Here is a 15,864-nt window from a genome sequence, read left to right as displayed (position 1 = left end):
CTTCCATTAAATCCTCCCAATTTAAATCCATTTTTATATTTTCTCCGTATCAAGTTGCCGTAGCCAAGGGTGTGAGAACGCATGCAAGGAATAAGGAAGGGAATGAATTGAGTGACTCTGGCAGAGAAATAAGGAAGGAATTAACCAAGGAAGGGAAGGTATTGAATGAGACTCGCAGAGCAATAAGGAAGGAAATTAACCAAGGAAGGGAATGAATTGAATGACTGGCAGAGAAATAAGAAAGAAAATTAACCAAGTAAGGGAAGGAATTGAGTGATTCTGGCAGAGAAATAAGGAAGAAAATTAACCAAGTAAGGGAAGGAATTGAGTGATTCTGGCAGAGAAATAAGGAAGGAAATTAACCAAGAAGGGAAAGAATTTAAGTGACTCTGGCAGAGAAATACGTTAGGAAATTATGAAGGAAATCCTGATCATCTTCTAAATCAAAGGAGGAAGGAGGAACAATGAAATCTCTAACTGAAGGAAATTATTGAAGGGATTCCCGTGGGATGTTCAATTCCGACTTTTGGGAAACACCATTCAAATCTGGCAGAGAAAATAAAGGAAGGAAAGCCTCTCATTAGATGGACATAGCCTAGCAAAAATTAGCAGCTGAGAATGCACAATCAAAAGAGGAACCACGTGCACGTGTTAAAGGAGAAACACAACATGGAAGTTGGACTCAATAAAACACAGCGTACCTCTCTAATTTGTTCTAGATAATCAGCAAAACAAACTTTTTTTCTCTTGTGTAACAACAGATAATCGCCAAAATATCTTTCCGGCTACATCCTTTCTCCTTCCCATCTACTACATTGTCAATGTTGCCCCCTAGATCACATGAGAATAGATCAGGATTGATAGAAAATTGCTCTCTCTGTGGATCAGCATGCATCAACTGTGTTCTCGAGCATGGAAGCAGCTTCTGGCACTTCATCATGCATAGGTAAGTTGTTGCGCCTTGAATCTACAAATTTTAGACCCTCCTATCATACGAGGAGATAAGATTAAAACAAACAAAGAGTTTAATCTATGACATGCAAATTACAGAAATAGCTTTGGGAGTGATGACCGTGGGCGTGCAAATTAATCCTTCAGAATTATATTATAATTCTGGGAGTGATAATCGCGGGCATGCCACACAAGCGGCCATGCACATCAGCAAAATCAGTTTCAAACATGCCTCACGTATACATATAGAAAGGAGTGGCCTCATGTTTCGAACATGCCTCATGTATATGCATGTGCTTTAGTGCTTCACTATAGTATACGATTTCTTCAAGTTTTGTACAGCAGTTCCAAGGGGAGACAATAATCAATTATAGTTAAGATGATTTTCCACAAGGTACATTTTGTCCAAGAAAAAATTGCAATTTTATTTTACTGATTATCTAAGATTTATATATTCTCAGCTATATTCCAAGCTACATTTTTTGTTTTGTCATCTCAGCCTTTTTTTACCATTTTTTGTCATCTCAGCATTTTATACTAACGGCTGACAACGAGGTGAAGCCTCTGAATTTGTTTTAATAGTTTGTATGTATTATATGCATTACAATGATATAATAGTATTTTGTGTAAAATGCAGTTGTATTACCATCCATGCTTGTCGTCTACTAAGTGAGTGCTTGTAAAGGTATAGTTGGATTGATACTCATTGTTCATTGTTCTAAGGTATGTCTCAGTTTTAGGATGGTAGCCTGTAGAAAATATAATTGTGTATTAAGTTTCATAGTATAGTTTTGCATGATTTCCATAATTTCTATGAATTCCAACTGCTAACTGATAGTTTTATGCTCAAATAAAGATATATATGAATACAATTAGTTGCTGGTTATTCCTCCATGATTTAGTTTTCCAGTTCCATGTAGTCTTGCGCTCGTGTGATTGAAAACTAAGAATGGAAAAGTGAAGCTGCAGGTCAAACTACAGTACGTGCATATGTGCATACACTCTGCCTCTCCTCTCTGTTTCCATCACTTTGAACTATAGGAAAGGGAAATTACAGGTAGATGAAGTAACATATGGAGGTAGCACTCACCTCTGCCTGTGAGCTTGCATCGAGCTCCAAACTTCAAGCGAGTCTGCACGAGCTCCTGCTGTGTCTCGAGGTACCAGCTGACCCCCCCCCCCCCCCCCCCCCCCCCCGGCGCACACGATGTTGTTTGGCGGGGAACAGCGGCATGGAGCAGCTGCCATAGCTTAGGCTCGGGCATAGGCGCGCCGGACGCAAGCGGTGCTACCCGCAATAGCTATCGCCTTGCCTCCGGCGACGGCGACGACCTCGAACGGCACACCGCATCTCATCTTGTGTGAATCATTTCCGAGCACGAATTGAGGGGAGCATAGGCATGGGAACAGACCCCTACTTGTCGCTAGCGACGGCGATGGCCCTAGACGGCGGACTGCATCTCACCATCTCATCTTGTGGGAAACGCCTCATTGAGCTCAAACTGAGCCCACTAGAAGAGTTGAGGAGATAAGGTAAGGGAAAGGAAAGGAAATAAGAAAAAAAATATGTTGTTTCAGTGGTGGGGCCGACCAGAAGAAGTGTTGGTCGCGGGAAGAGAGAGAGGGTGAGAGGGGCACGCCACACATGCATAAAAGAGGACATGTACGTTCACATTTTCTAAAAAAATAACCCTTTTTAAAAACGTTCATGTAATTCTAAAAGTGTTTGCATGTTAAAAAGGTTTGTAACTTTAAAAAGGTTATGATTCAAGAAAATGTCCGTGTTTTTCAAAAAGAGAATGTTAATGCATTCTGGAAAAAATAAAATTAAAAGCAAGTTGGACTATGAGGGACGATCTATGAAATAGGTGCAGAGTGTAGCTCGTGTAGGGTGGCCCTTAGGTCCAGCTCGACTAGGTTAGTTTTATAAAAGTTATAAACATGCCTTTGCGTTGGTGCGGTAAAGAGGAATTTTTTTTCCTTACCCATGTGTGGGCCTCAAATTCCTGATTGATTTTTCTTTACGAACCGCTAATTGGAGCAGTCGAATAACCTGGGTTAATTTGTTTCTCGATCTATCCTGTGTAAGGTTAATGCATAGTGCCTTTTCACGTGTTTTCTTTTGACATCGAATGTGATATGCATATTGCACTCAGTGAGAAATTTTCAATAACTCACACCAATATACTAATCTCAATCAAGACATTATCCTTCATCCGATTGTTTGGTTGGCCATACACCAAGATCTGTACCATATTTGGATGTGAACTGGATGTTGCCAACTCTGGCATCACCCTTGATGAGGTCTTCAGAATACCATTTCTAAGAAAAAGTTTAGTGACATTTTATTTTATCATTTTGTTAGCATCATCCTTACAAATTTGGAGCAGCGAGCCTCCGAAGCTGGCCGCCTAACTCCGGCGCGCCTCCCGCCCCGGCCCCTGGCTCCGTCACACCTCCTGCCTCCCATCGCCTGCATCCGGCCCCCGCACCGGCCCCTCGCGTGGATCTGACCTCGGTGCCACCCGCGCCCGGGTCTTGCCACCGCGCCGCCCTCGCACCTGGTTCCGGCCGCCGTGCCGCCCCTGTGACCGGATCCGTCCGCCGCCAGCACGCGTCGTCGCATCCTGCTGCGGCCTCCTCGCGCCCTAGCTTCTTCCTCTGCATGTGCATCGCTCAATGGATGCGGCAGCCGCCACAGGGTCGCCGGCCCCGGCCAAGTCCCTGGCGAACCTCCGCGCCTTCTCCCGGGGATGCGCGACCCCCCGACGAATAGACACCATGGTCCCGCGCGTGGCCACCGCGCTGCCCACCCCGACAACAGTGCCCCCTCGAGCCACCCACCAGCTCCATCCATCAATGTCGGCTGCCTCAGGGATGGTCGTCTCCTCGCGTGAGTTCATCTCTATCTGGCATTTGTCCATTGGGGCATCTGAACCTGAACTTCACCATGGATTACCATGGAAGTGTAGATTAGCAGGAAAAAATGACATGGTGTCCGTTGTCTGAAAAGAATGGATTCAGTGTAGGATGAGCTGGCTCCATCCTATCCCACGGCCATGGCGGGCTCCTCTATAGACGACTTGGCTCCAGCCGTGCTCGAGGCGGCTGTCTCCCATGGCCATCTCGAGGTCGCCGGCGTCTGCTATGCAGCTGGGCCGAGAGAGCAGTGCCAAGCTGTGCTGCGGTACGCGCAGGCCGTGATGGTGTTGACGGCCAGGTCCTCCATCATCGGCAGTTCGAATATACTAATGCTGGTCGGGCGTATAGGTTTAGTAGTTTAGGTTCCTGACTTTTGGTGTTGATGATGTTTGGCCGTACTTGAGGTTCAGTTTCGTACAATATGCGGGAGTTTGGATTTGGTCTTTTTCTGCAGTTTGGCAATATGTTATATTTATTTTAACTAAGTGCACAAAAAATAGCACTTACAGTCAAATTGGTTGTGCAAGTACGGATGCTCCAAAGGTGTTTGTTGTAATCCGAAATCCATGGAAAACACAGTAAAGTTCGCATGTTTAAAAAGCCTTGGAAACCAAAACGAAATTCAGCAAATAAAATGCTGGCGATTTCCTTGCAAAACAACCACGAAGTTCAATCATTATAATTTTTGAGGTTGAAGAAATTTGAGAACACTCGAAAATTTGCAAAAGAAAAACCCGGTGGTGCAATTGTCGTCGGCTACATTGGTCGGAGCCCCTGCTCTGCCATGAATCCGGCCAACCGCGCGCCAGCGACGCGGATCCATGCCATCCCGATACCCGGCCTTCATGGGGTGCCAGTGGTGGCCTTCGTCACTATGCGCCGTTGTTGCGGGCCATCTGCCGACAACCTGTTGTGTATGACCCGAGCGACGTCCGGGACTCGCGTGCCAACGACGGGCCCTGACCTTTCATGTGGCAGTTCCCCTCAGTCACCCTTGCCGTCGAGCGTGAGCGCTGCCTATATTTCTTCCACGTCCAAGCCAGTATGCTCGTCTTCAGTTCCGTCTATCGACCAGTTGCATAACAGTAGCAGCATGTTTGATGTTCAGTGCACATGTTCTGTTGTAAGCATCCCTACTTTGCCTAATTATATTGCAATCCCAGCAAGTCTATGACCCATGATCTAAACTGCGATTATATTGTAAACAATTATATATATTGCGACCCCTAATTATATTGTAAACAAAACTCTTTCCAATAGTTTTCTATTCATATCATTTACTCGAATTCGATGAGTGCTTTAGGAGTTAGGGGCAAAAAAATAGAGATCAGTTCAAATTGAAAGCAACCGGAAGTCCACGTACTGCATGGTGTGTGTTTTCATATGAGAAAAAGGAATAAAAATGCAAAGTATAAAAAATTTGTTGCTAGAAGTTCACGTGCTCGGCATGGGAAAGTTGAAAACTTTTTTTGAGGGAAGTTCACCGTGTATTTACAAGTTCAAAACACACACAAAAAGTTGTTTTTGGTGTTTGATTTTTTCTCTCTCAATCCATTACAAATTTGAAACAAAAACACTCTACATGAAAAGTTTGTGGATGTGATGTGCGTGTGTGTGCTTAGTACACAAAATGAGCAAAACTATATTTTCTCTTGTAGAACGAAGAAAAGAAGAGAGAAAGAGAAGGAAGTTCGATGTTTACTACAAAGTATTGAGAATTTTTCATTACTAAAAGAAAAATAAAACTTAAAAAGAGAGAAAATGGATTTTCTCGTTCTACAAAAAAACCTAGAGGTTCAAATTTAAATAATGGGGAAGTTCAATGTTTATTACAATATCACGAAGGTCAAATTGAAAAAACCGATCAATTCAAAACGTTTACAAAAACAGATTTTCCTTCTTTTAAAAATAAGACTTAGAAGTTCAACTTTAAATAAATGAGTAGTTCGACATTTATTACATAACTAGGACTTTTCCCGTTGCTAATGAATAACGCCAAGAAGTCCAAAAATCAAAAAATATGAAGTTGTTTGATGTTTATAAAAACTCAGATTTTCTGCAATGCTAAAGAATAAAACCAAGAAGTTTAATTTCAAAAAACAGAGTAGTTCAATGTATATAAAAAACTCAGATTTTGAATAAAACCAAGAGGTTTAATTGGAAAAAGCGGAGCAGTTTGATATTTATTTGAAAAATCAGATTTTTCCAGTTAATAAAGAATAAAACCAAATAAGTTCAATTTCAAACAACGAAGAAGTTCGATGTTTCTAAAAAACCCTCCAATTTTCACATTTCTAAAAATACATAATGAAGTTCAAATAAAAAGGGTAGAGCGGTTCAATTTCTATAAAAAACTCAGTTATTTTCACATAACCGAGAGAAGTTTAGATTGATAACTACCAGAAGTTCATGTACTACACGGTGTGCATTTTATATTGAAAAAGAATGAAAAAGCAAAGGCTAAATTTTTTGTTGAAACAAGTTCAAGTGCTCTGTCCGGGGAAGCTTGAAAATTCTTGTGAGAAAGGTTCACCTTGTATTTCCATGTTCAAAAACACAAAAAAGAAATTGTTTTTTGCGTTTTAATATAATTCTCTCAATCCACAAAGAAGTTCAGTTATTATTTGGGAGCAATTTGATTTCAAAAAGAAAATAAAAAAATTCAAATTATAAAAATGGAAAAAGTTCATGTTCTACATGGTGTGTCTTTAATATGAGAAAGATGAATTAAAAGGCAAGGTCCAAATTTTTTGTTGTTATAAGTTCAAGTCCTTGGTCGGAGAAAGTTAAAAAATTTATTGTGAGAGAGGGTTGTACAAAAGGAATATCATTTGTGTAACACTGACGAATGGATGAGAAAATTGCAAACAAAAATACGTCACAGAAGTTCAACGTGAAAACAGAAGGAAGTTCAACTACTACACTGAATGAATTTCAGATGAAAAACTTCTAAGACCGTCGCAAGTATGAAAAAATGATCAACACAGGGAAGTTGCGTGTTTACACACTACAAAAAAATACACTTCCGTGATGATACGTGTTTGTCACAGTAGGTCACGTTTTCTGTCATGCATGTACATCCATGACGATTTTATGACAGAATCAAGATAGTCATACCTGTGTTGTCGTAGAAGTGTTCCATGAGATTACCAAAATTATCATCACGGAAGTGTCCACTTCCATGACGATAAATCGCGCGTCACAGAAGTGCTTTCATCAAGGGTGACCGACACGTGGCATCCACCGTAACGGAACGTCGTTAAGCTATCGGGTCCGGTTTTGGATCCGATAACCCGTTAACAGCCCCGACCAATGGGGATTTTCCACGTGTAAAATCATCATTGCCTGGAGGAAACACGTGTCGGCTCACCATTGGGACAGATGTCATCCACTCATTGGACCCAAAGCGCCTATGATACGTCGACACGTGGCACGACCCAACAGAGGCCCATTCCTGTGAAAAGGCCGGCCCGTTTGACTTGGTCAAAAGGTGGCGGGCCGGCCCACGGCAAGCCTGTTAACGGCCTGTTCGCATATAGCCCATTTACAGCCCGCTAACCCAGGGCCCGTTTACGGCCTATCCGAATTAAGCCCAGTAGCATCATCTGGGCCGTCCAATATAATTCTAGCCCATTTTAACTTCCGGCCCATGTATGGCCCATGATGTCTTTCGGCCCATATGAGGCCCTTTGTAACTCTCGGCCCATTAACGGCCCGTGGTAAAACTGGCCCGTAATGAACAGTGTATCACTTTATACCCATTAACGGCACGTGGTGAAACTGGCCCGTAATGAAGAGTGTATCACTTCATACCCATTAACGTCCCATTATTCCATTGGGTCGTTTCCAGCCCATGTTATCTTTCGGCCTTCTCAGGGCCCATTTATTCTTGGGCTCATTTCCAGCATTCGGTTACTTACGGCCCGTTACTGTCATTTTCTGCTTGTGGGCCAAATTCAGCCCGTGGTTACAGTCGGCCCGTTTGTGGCCCGTTAATACGTTGGGCCGTTTTCATGTCAAAAAAAACCGTCGGGCTATTTTCATAGAGTTATCAAATACGGCCTATTAACGGCCCGTTATTGTCCATGAATAGTACGGCCCATGATTGGCGAAATGATGATACGCCCCGTAGAAGGCCCATTGATCCTACGGCCCGTTAAAGGCCCATGGATCGTACGGCCCGTAGAAGGCCCATGGATCCTACGGCCCGTATAGAAGGCCAATGGATCCTACGGCCCGTAGAAGGCCCATGGATCATACGACCCGCAGGAGGCCCATGGTTACAACAGTCCGTGTGTTGCCATGATTATTTTGGCCTAGTTTCCAAAAATAGGTTATTGTGGCCACTAGAAAAACACAGAAAAAGAACTGCAGTGACTACAAGCAAACAACTAAACAAGACAATAAGGAAATAAATAAGCAAGCAATTAATGCTAGGCTATTACCGCTATTACACATATTACATCCACTGGGCATCAAAGTTCGCCACCAGTGCAAATATAGGGAATAAAGCAGCATATTACATACACTGGCCGTCAAAATTGGCCACCAGTGCAAATAAACGCGGCAGCAAAACCAGAGCATAACTGAAACAACTTCAGAAGAGGTCAAGAAACGGTATCCTGGGTATCCACCATGCTGGCAATAAGCTTAGCAAGCTTATTAGCTTTGTCCTGTTTGGCGCTAAAATCCTCCAACGCTTGCTGTTGCACCAGAAAGTATGCATCTGAATGCTCCAGGGACTTCCGCACTCCTTCCGCTTCTTGTCACAGCACAACTAATCGATGTCTTTCAGCTTGTAGTTGAGACTCAAGAAACCGAACTGATTCAGACAGTGAGTTTGAATAGCTTGTGCAAGCGGTAGTGGTCAGTAACTCGAACACTAAACCAAGACAGGACTTTGGGGTTGTCTCACTGTCTTCGAGATAGTCTTCCTTAGCTGTTTTATCAGCTTTGTTGGAGACCAACAAGGATGTGTCACTATCCTGAACCTTATCTGCATTACTTCCTTTACCATTGCTTAATAAGGCACTCTTCCCCAATATTCTGTCAGCATTCTAAAAGAAGAAACAAGCAGACACATAACAGGTTTAGCATGTACTAGTATATGAAACTCATTTTGGTGAACCAGTTCATTAGTAAGGTGGACAGGATTAAACTACCAAGTCTTCTATTGCCAAGTACTAGTACATAATAAAAGCATCAAACAAACATATATCTATGTCCTATGGTCACTACATTGTCTTGCCAAATCAAAATAGAGACACGGTTCAAATCATATCAGTTCAAGACAAAGCAGCACTGAAAGAATACAAAGCGTGGGAAACTACACGGCACAACAAGATTTCAGATGGGTACCACGGGTCTACATGTACAACAACACTATTGGCTCTGTTGTGATGCTAGTAATGTGCATGATATGAGAAGTCAACTGTATACACAATTGAAATTGAAATCAACAGAGCTATTGATAAGAGCAAGCCTGTTAAAGAAACATGTGTGAACATACCTGCTGTGCCATTGGAGTTTCGATTGGATCCTTCAATTTAAAAATAAGTTTGTATGAGTAAATACAGTGATACAAGAGCAAAGCATTATGCACGATAGCAATCATAGTTAAAAAGGTGCGCTTAAGCGAGCGCTTAAGCGCGCCTAGGCTCTAGGCGTTGGCAAAACGCATTGCGCAAAATGATACGTCTCCAACGTATCTATAATTTTTGATTGTTCCATGCTATATTATTCTGTTTTGGACATTATTGGGCTTTATTATACACTTTTATATTATTTTTGGGACTAACCTATTAACCGGAGGCCCAGCCCAGAATTGCTGTTTTTTGCCTATTTCAGAGTTTCGCAGAAAAAGAATATCAAACGGAGTCCAAACGGAATGAAACCTTCGGGAACGTGATTTTTGGAACGAACGTGATCCAGAGGACTTGGACCCTACGTCAAGAAAGCAACCAGGAAGGCAGGAGGTAGGGGGCGCGCCCTCCACCCTCGTGGGGCCCATGTTGCTCCACCGACGTACTTCTTCCTCCTATATATACCTACGTACCTCCAAACTATCAGATACGAAGCCAAAAACCTAATTCCACCGCCGCAACCTTCTGTACCCGTGAGATCCCATCTTGGGGCCTTTTCCGGAGCTCCGCCGGAGGGGGCATCGATCACGGAGGGCTTCTACATCAACACCATAGCCTCTCCGATGATGTGTGAGTAGTTTACCTCAGACCTTCGGGTCGATAGTTATTAGCTAGATGGCTTCTTCTCTCTCTTTGGATCTCAATACAATGTTCTCCCCCTCTCTTGTGGAGATCTATTCGATGTAATCTTCTTTTGCGGTGTGTTTGTTGAGACCGATGAATAGTGGGTTTATGATCAAGTTTATCTATGAACAATATTTGAATCTTCTCTGAATTCCTTTATGTATGATTGGTTATCTTTGCAAGTCTCTTCGAATTATCAGTTTGGTTTGGCCTACTAGATTGATCTTTCTTGCAATGGGAGAAGTGCTTAGCTTTCGGTTCAATCTTGCGGTGTCCTTTCCCAGTGACAGTAGGGGCAGCAAGGCACGTATTGTATTGTTGCCATCGAGGATAACAAGATGGGGTTCATATCATATTGCATGAGTTTATCCCTCTACATCATGTCATCTTACTTAAAGCATTACTCTGTTCTTTTGAACTTAATACTCTAGATGCATGCTGGATAACGGTCGATGTGTGGAGTAATAGTAGTAGATGCAGGCAGGAGTCGGTCTACTTGTCGCAGACATGATGCCTATATACATGGTCATACCTAGATATTCTCATAACTATGCTCAATTCTGTCAATTGCTCAACAGTAATTTGTTTACCCACCGTAATACTTATGCTCTCGAGAGAAGCCACTAGTGAAACCAATGGCCCCCGAGTCTATTTTCCATCATATTAATCTTCCAACACTTAGTTATTTTATTGCCTTTTATTTTACTTTGCATCTTTATCATAAAAATACCAAAAATATTATCTTATCATATCTATCAGATCTCACTTTCGTAAGTGACCGTGAAGGGATTGACAACCCCTTTATTGCGTTGGTTGTGAGGATTTTATTTGTTTGTGTAGGTGCGAGGGACTCGTGCGTGGCCTCCTACTGGATTGATACCTTGGTTCTCAAAAACCGAGTGAAATACTTACGCTGCTTTACTACATCACCCTTTCCTCTTCAAGGGAAAACCAACGCATTGCTCAAGAGGTAGCACATAACTACGCTTAATCTGTGCATAACTGCGCATAAGCATGCACTTTGGTCAGTAAAGCGCAAGGCGGTGGCAAAACGCACAATTAACGCCTAGTGCTTTTTTGAACTATGATAGCAATGGAATCTTAAATTAGAATACTTGTTCTTCAGGTTTAGGCAATTGTTCTACATGAACAGAGTACAGTAAGACACAAGAATATAGTACTTAAAAATAGAAAATGAGCTCATAGACCTTACCACATTCTTGGTTCGGGACCAGTACAGAACAAGGCGTTCCCAGTCATCGTCCAGTAAATGTGTCTCAGGAGAACGTAAGGGAATTTGATGAGTTTCTTTGCCGATGAAGTACGTTTTCTTCAAGTAATTCCGATACTGCCACCAAGCATTCTTGAAGATAGCAGAGGTATTAGCACAGGTTACCTCATCCCGAGTTTCCAAATCGGTCCTTCTCTATAGAGAAAAATGGGAAAATTTGCTGTATTATAACCATCATGGAGGTAGGATGTATGGGACAAAGCAAAGTAATTGCCATGAATAACATTACTTACACATAACTCCTGGACAAACACCTGCAACTGGCATTTTCCTTCATCTTCAGTATAATATTTCCAAGATGGGAAGATACGCACATACGATTTAACAACATCAAATGTGATAGATGCTAAAATACGACTAGCTAGTTGTGCTTCCTCCACAGGAATAGGCGTACTAACTGGTGGAGTTGGGGTTCGCCGTGGTAGTACTGGCCCTTTGGGCACTGGAGCTGCCTTACCAACTGCTCTTGTTTGGGAGCTCTGTGGTGGAGATGGTGCTGTGTCAATAGGAACTGGGTTACTATCTGCTGGGGTTGGGGTTAGATTGGGTGAAGCTGGTTCTCTGTCCATCGCAGTAGGGGTACAATCTGCGAGAGTTTGGGTTATGTGTGGTAGGGCTGGTTCTCGTGCATGTACAACCGGGTTGCTATCTCCACCAAGAGGTAGCACTGTTTTATTTCAAGACCGTGTTTTTAGTCCGCTAGATACTGGCATCACCCGCTCCAATTCAAATGGCTGATAAACAGGAAACATAGTTGAATGTATAGACATTGTATGAGAGACAGATGCAATAGATAGTGTGGAAAAAAGAGGACATGAAATAGTTGACATGTATATTGTTTAACTAAAACGGATAGCATGGCATAATTTCACATATATGATGTCTATCTAAACTGGATAGCATAGCATAACATAATTCAAAGATATGATGAATAACTAAACAGGATCGCATGACATAATTCACCTACATGTTATCTAAGTAATCAGGATCGCATCATTTAATTCACATATGTGATTTATATGCTAAACAGAGGGCATTAGATATGATGTCTGAACTAAGAACATTGTGTTGAATATTGTGTATATGATGTCTAAACTATGAAATGCAAGACACCATATGCATGATATGAGCAGTATAACCGTGCCAAGTTAGAGCATATACCTCGGTGGGGGAATAGGACTGGTCATCTATCTCTGAGTCCATCTCTAAGGAGCTATCGGGACCCAACAAGAGGTCTGCTTTGACAGGTAGCACTGTCTGCTCTGAAGGCCTTCTTTTCACTCCAGATTTTTCAATGTCCCACCCAAATGGCTGATTCACAGGAAGAGTAGTTTAATGTACAAACATTGTCGACAAATGGAAATGTAATGAAGAAAAGGATGGGGAAGATATCATTCAAATATATGATGCTTGGTTAAACAGGATGTCATTGCACATTTCACATATATTATGGCTGGCTAAAAGACATGAGACTGCATAATTCCCATATATGATATAGAAACTAAACAGGTGGCATTACATAACATGTCTAAACTAAGCAAATGACATATATGATGTCAAAAGTAGGCACTGCAAGGCAACATATGCATGATATGACTAACATCATCATGCCAAGGTAGAGCAAACACCTTGGGGGGGGGTAAATAGGAGTGGTCAGCGGCGTCTGAATCCGCCTCAGAACAGATATCTTCCTCTGGATTACAATCTGGAGAGGGGTGGGGAGGGTTTGCCATTGAACCCACCATGGAGCGATGTCTGCATGACATTGTATTGCCGCGCAAAACTCTTCTCTTTTTCTCTACATGTTCAGCATGACTGTGTACAATATCTGACATGCATACGAAAAAATATGGTGAGATTATGTAAGGAGAGCATGCAGAAATTTAGAGTGATGGTAACAACCAATGGATGGATCCAAAAATGATGATAGCAGGCTGATGATTGCTTTAATTTAATAAAAAGGCAGATGATGATTGCTTTACTATTTGTTTCCCACCCAAGATGAACACCATAGGCATACCCTAGGTGAACCAGATATTAGACAGAGATACTATTCATTGCTTCCTCGATATGAGCCCCACAACTAATTTAGAACTCAAGTTTGAACATAATTTGGACCTGACTTGGAGTCCAAGAGGTGAATAGGATGATAAAGTAGCAGGTAATTTTAAGCAATGCATAACATAAGCAGAAAAAAAGAGTGCGACCTCTCTTGTGGACCCGTGTACTCCTCAGGTTCATCTGCTGAGTCGATGATGGTGATGCCGTTGCGGTGGGTGCCGGCGGCAGGGGAGGAGATCTGAGGCGGCGAAAGACGGTCAGGAGTCATGATGTCTGGTTTGGTGGATGTTTCTGTCAATGGAGCAGCTCATGTGAGGTGGACGACGTCGCGGCAGGAGCAGGACAAACCACACAAAGTTCCCTTCGACACCTACTTGTAAATGAAGTAATTCTGTAAGGGCTCATTTGGCTTGCATGATTCTAAAAACGCAGGGATAGGAAAAACACCGGAATAGGATAGGAATGCACATGGTAAACAGAGCATTTGTAAACACAGGATTTCTATCAACTTGGGTGTTTGGTTTACAGGAATTGGAAGAGCAGAGGAATGCAAAGAAACATGGCCAAAATAAAGTGAAACCATATGAAAGCGTGTATAGTTAGAATGTTATTCTGCCACTAATGCACTTGGTCTTGTTTTCATGCATAGGATTTTGAAAAGTAGGTCCAGGTGGATGTTTTGCTTCATTCCTTTCAACAAAATGCATGAATAATTGAATAGTAGAGTGCCATTGGAAAATTCCCTATTGCTATGTTTTTCCGTTGAACAAAAATAGCCCTAATAGATCGACATGAATGTATAGTAATAAGTGATGCAACAAGTGTACAACCTCTTTGCCGTAGCCGTGTCGACCTCAGCATCATTGGGTTGGTCGCTGAAGCAGTTGAGGCAGAGGTGGCTGTCGGAGGTGTGGATGAAGATCTGAGGAATCTGTAGACGGCGTCCATGGCACTGCTCTGTTGTGATGGATCGTTCTGTCGTTGGAGCAGCTCCGGTGATCCGTAAGACGTCAAGGCTGAAGGAGCACAAGGCAGACATCGTCAATCTCAAGTGGGATTCTAATAGCATCTCCAATAGATGATGTAAAATAGATGTAAAATTTACATCAGCAAAAACCACCTGACTACAACAGATGAGGTAAAAACTGTTGACTCTGAACTTAACTGTCGAAACTGAAATTTACTGTGGAATCTGAATGTTACTGTCAAAGCTGAACGCAATGGTAGCAGAGAGGCACTTGACATGTAGTTCAGGGAGGGCCTGCAGTTCATCTTCAACCTGCACCCCCCTGAGCCGCCAGCCACCACCGTCCAAACTGCCGGCCCCAGCGCCACCTCGCCGCCCCGAAAAAACTCCCCACCGCTGGTCCGCCGCCGCCCCGGCCAACCCTCTAGGCCCCCGCCCCCACCCTGAACCCTAAGATAGATAGTGGGGTACCTCTCCGGCGAGCCCCCGTCCCCGCTGCGGGTGGTTCTTCCTTAACTCCTGCGAGCCCCCCACCCCTTGAAAATCGACTGACCCAAAAGTCGATTAAGTCGACTGAAGTGTAGCTAAATCAGAGCAGAGCAGCAACACGGGCAAGTGAGCGAGAGCCGGAGCAGCAACAGCTGGGCGAGCGAGCGATCGAGCGAGAGCCGGAGCAGCAGCAGCAGCGCGAGCGAGCGAGAGCCGGAGCAGCAGCAACAGATCCGGCTGGTATGGACGCCGCCGCCGAAGGGGCCTCGCACTAGGGGAGAGCCGTCGTGGAGATGTCGCCCGCGGCGCTGGCTTCAAGGTAGCCGCTCCATGGGGGTGCGGGATGGAGCACCGTCGGCGCCGGGAGGTCGAGTTAAGGAGAAGGTGCTATGCGATGAGTGTACAACCTCTTTGGTGGCGCCGAGTAGGCCTTGACTTCGTCCGGGAGTCGGTGAGGATGCTGCTGTTCCGGTGGAGCAGGTTAAGGCGGCGCTGTGGGGATGGAGCAGCCACGATAGACGAGGCGATCGTCGGAGCAGCTCCTTGGAGGTGGAGGACGGGGCGGCTGAACCGGCGGGACGACGAGATGGACGACGGATCCTCATCCGGGGAGGTGGACGACGGACATCGAGCTGTTGCGGTGGACGACGTCGTCGGGGAAGAGGCTCCGGCTGGGCAGCGGTGAGGTGGCAAACGGAGGAGGGTGGGGTTACGCAGTTGGAGCGGAGAGGTTATGGCGGCCTGGGATTTCGAATGGCAAAAAGGAGGCGATGGGAGGGGGTGAACCATGACTTAGGGACGCGCTTGTCCAAAATGTAGGGTGTGTTACAAAAGTACCCCCCACCGATTTGAACTAGTGGCCCTTTTGGCTCAGGGTTAGAAGGGGGATTTCGCGTGTCGGGATTTGGCAGCTGGAG

At 43.9% G+C, this 15,864-nt stretch overlaps 1 long non-coding RNA gene across 2 annotated transcripts; it reads right to left on the bottom strand.

Annotated features, from left to right (window-relative positions):
• Positions 1 to 283: 283 nt before the first annotated feature.
• On the bottom strand, positions 284 to 2,687 carry LOC123078270 (uncharacterized). 2 transcript variants are annotated; one of them, XR_006437296.1, is made up of 3 exons: positions 2,042 to 2,511; positions 702 to 986; positions 284 to 546 (listed from the first exon to the last, which is right to left on the bottom strand). It is a non-coding gene; the product is annotated as an uncharacterized lncRNA (long non-coding RNA). The 2 variants fall into 2 exon arrangements; XR_006437295.1 differs by lacking the exon at positions 284 to 546 and having other exon boundaries at positions 650 to 986; positions 2,042 to 2,687.
• Positions 2,688 to 15,864: the final 13,177 nt, after the last annotated feature.

Source organism: Triticum aestivum, chromosome 3D (genome assembly GCF_018294505.1).
Source record: "Triticum aestivum cultivar Chinese Spring chromosome 3D, IWGSC CS RefSeq v2.1, whole genome shotgun sequence".
NCBI classification, from domain to species: domain Eukaryota; kingdom Viridiplantae; phylum Streptophyta; class Magnoliopsida; order Poales; family Poaceae; genus Triticum; species Triticum aestivum.
This window is presented reverse-complemented; position numbering and strand designations above follow the sequence as displayed.